This window comes from Apodemus sylvaticus, chromosome 3, assembly GCF_947179515.1.
Source record: "Apodemus sylvaticus chromosome 3, mApoSyl1.1, whole genome shotgun sequence".
Lineage (NCBI taxonomy): Eukaryota > Metazoa > Chordata > Mammalia > Rodentia > Muridae > Apodemus > Apodemus sylvaticus.
In genome coordinates, this window is record NC_067474.1 from 83,194,184 (window position 1) to 83,197,281 (window position 3,098).

Sequence of the window (3,098 nt, forward strand, 5' to 3'; positions counted from 1 at the left end):
ACTCTAATTTGAATGATAACAAATGAAGAGGCATGCTTCTGTATGTATAAATATTTATAATATCTACATAAGTTTGGGGTTGTTTTGTGTATTTCAAGCAAACTGTAAGATGTGTAGTACAGTGTTCAGGGTAGTCTTGGTGTAGATTTGCTGTTAAACAGGGAGATTGTGAAAGATAGACTTCTTATTAACACGTCACATTAGCTAGGTCTGGACATTCAAAAATGTGCATAGCAGCATTACAAAGTAGTTAGTAGGAAATGAGAAGACAGATGGGAAGTTACCTGAAGATAATTCACAATCCTGAATGACAAGCAAAAGACTAGTACAGAAACAGAAAACTCAGTTATGGAGGAACTAAAGGCTACTGAAGTCTTTGTAAGGTCCCAGATGCATGTAATCTGATTTAGTCCTTGGAAATATTGATCAGAAGAGAGTCCTGCTTAAGATTAGATGATATTCTGTTTGTGCTGTATGAAGTATCAATAAAATGGAGCAAGGATGTTATTAAAAGGAAACAATTATAGTAATCCAATATCAGGACTGGTTAGGGTTATGTTTGTAGGGGAGCTGGTAAGGACTGTTGATACTAAATACAGTTAAAGAAATGATAATTTTCCTTTTAAATGTAATACATTTATTAATTCATTAACATTTTAATATAAGCAAACTATACAAACATGATTTGCATGTATGACAATATGTACTTCTACTTATCTCTTCATAACTCTTCCCAAGTCTACCATTCCCCTCTCTGTTTCATTCCCACATTTTATGACTCCCTCCTTTTAAAGTAACCTACTGAGTTGTATCTCTGCTGCGCACAGGTATGACATCACCAATTGGCAAATTATCAACTTATCAGTAGAAACACACTTAACTTCCAACAAACATTATTTTTTTAAAAAATATTCATCTTAGGCATGGATAAATCTGAGATTCTGCCTATCCATGCTGGGATATTGATTGGATTAGTCTTATACAGCTCTTGTAAAGGCTTCCATAGATGCTGTTAGTTTATGAATGAAGCACTTATCATGTCTAGAGGCACTGTTTAGTTTCAGTTTTTGTCAACCTCTAGCTCTTGAAATCTTTCATTATTTAATGATGTTCTTTTAACATCACTGGTAGGATGTGCAATATTTATGTCTCATTTATTGCTTCACACTCCAAAAACACTTCTTTGCACTACACAGTTTCTCCATTAATGATTGAATATGAAGTATAAAAGAGTGAAAGGTAAGAATGATTCCATATTGTAGACTAAAGATTTAGAATTCATTTTCTAGAACTGTAAACTCTGAATAAGAATTGAGTTTGAATGCAGGAACAAATGTAAAAAAATTACTTTTTAAAAAGTATAGGAACAAGACAACTGCATAGGGTTGTAGAGGCATGTGAGGTAAAATAGAAAAATAGGAAAATCTAAGATCATAAACAGGGAAATAACACCAAAATGAGAGAATATGATCAATGAGTTGCCCTCAATTTTATATATGTTCATTGTTTGGAAGTTTAATTGCAAGAGAGTTTAATAAGAACTAATCAGTGTTTAAGACAGAGGCAGAGATATACCTGCTGGTTGGTCTAAAAAGACATTTGGATTGGGCATTTTATAATCTGTTCAGGATCCTGAATAATGTTCTAATAATATGGGAAGAGAAGAGAATTCAAGTTCAATAGCTTTCTTTTGTATTCACATGGTCATGACTGAGTGACTTAACATGCCTGTGTAAAGTAAACAAGGCCAAACATATTGTCAAGAGGTTACCCTTTCATTTAGAAAAACATTGAATAAAAGAAATGCTTTCTGTTAGGTGGAAAAAAGCCATCCTGAGAAGCAGTAATTTGGAAACTTTCTGTTATAAAAATACTTACTCAGAATGAGTCATATTGTCTTTTAAAAATAAGTACTTTATCTGCCATTTTAAGTTGAAAAGAAACGTAAGCTCAAAATTTGTTTACTTTAGTAAGATCTCAACAGTTGGAAGCAGACCAGGGCTGACATTAGTTATATGCTCTTAAGGATTGTTTTAGGTTGTATAAAATCAGAATTTTATTTTTATAACACAACTATTATCTTCTTGAAAGCTACTTTGATTTTTCTATTCATGCTATTGAATAAGCAGATGTCATGAATATTACAGTTAAAAGTGAAATGCTAAACCTGATTTAGTGATTAGTGTATAATGGAGCATAAACTACAATTGACAAATATAATTGTCCAATATAAAAATATGTATATTACCTATTGAAAATATGTAACATTACCTCTTGGTAAAAGTATTTTATATGCAATCAGATGTAGTTTTACATTAATACATTATGATTAAGACATCAATTTTAAGTCTGATTACTGTAAATTTTAACCTCTCCAACTGGTTGACTTTATTAAAGATAGAATCTTGTTTTTCTTCTCATAATATAGCTGTTTTGAACCCAGTTTTCTGATCTCATCTTTCTGCATAACTTTTAATGGACACACTGCCACTCCTTATATCATCTCTATTTTAAATGAGTGATGGAATTATTTAATTATGTTGAATGTTTTTCCTATTTTATATTAGAAGCTGATATTAAAGCCAAAAATATAGAGGCTACTGAATTTTTGGAAGTAAATGGAACTAATATTTAGTTGAAAATGTGTATACCTTCATGCATTTAAATTTGACACTGTGCATACAGTAAATGTATATTTTTTCCAGTCTGTTTTCACAGCTTACAGCAACTTTCTTTCCTTTTCTTTTAAAAGCTGTGTCTCTATGGCTCTGCAGTTTAGTTATTAAAGTCAGTTTGCAGAACCATGTTTACAAAAATGGCAATGCATCCTCTGATCCTGCTTAACAGACAAGAATGGAGATAGTGAAATCACAAAGACCACATGGATTTGTCAGAAGCCAGATGGAATTTTAGAGAAAAAGATGGCATTAAAGGGACCAGGGAGCCACTGAGGCTGAAAAGGGAAAAGGTCACTCAAGTTTGTATTTCACATCTCTAGCCTTTCATGTAGATCAAAGGTGCTTGTCTTTGTGTGACTGATTCTGTGGGGTTGCCAGATGACCACATATGGCAGGCAGCCTGTTTTATGAGCCTGTCCT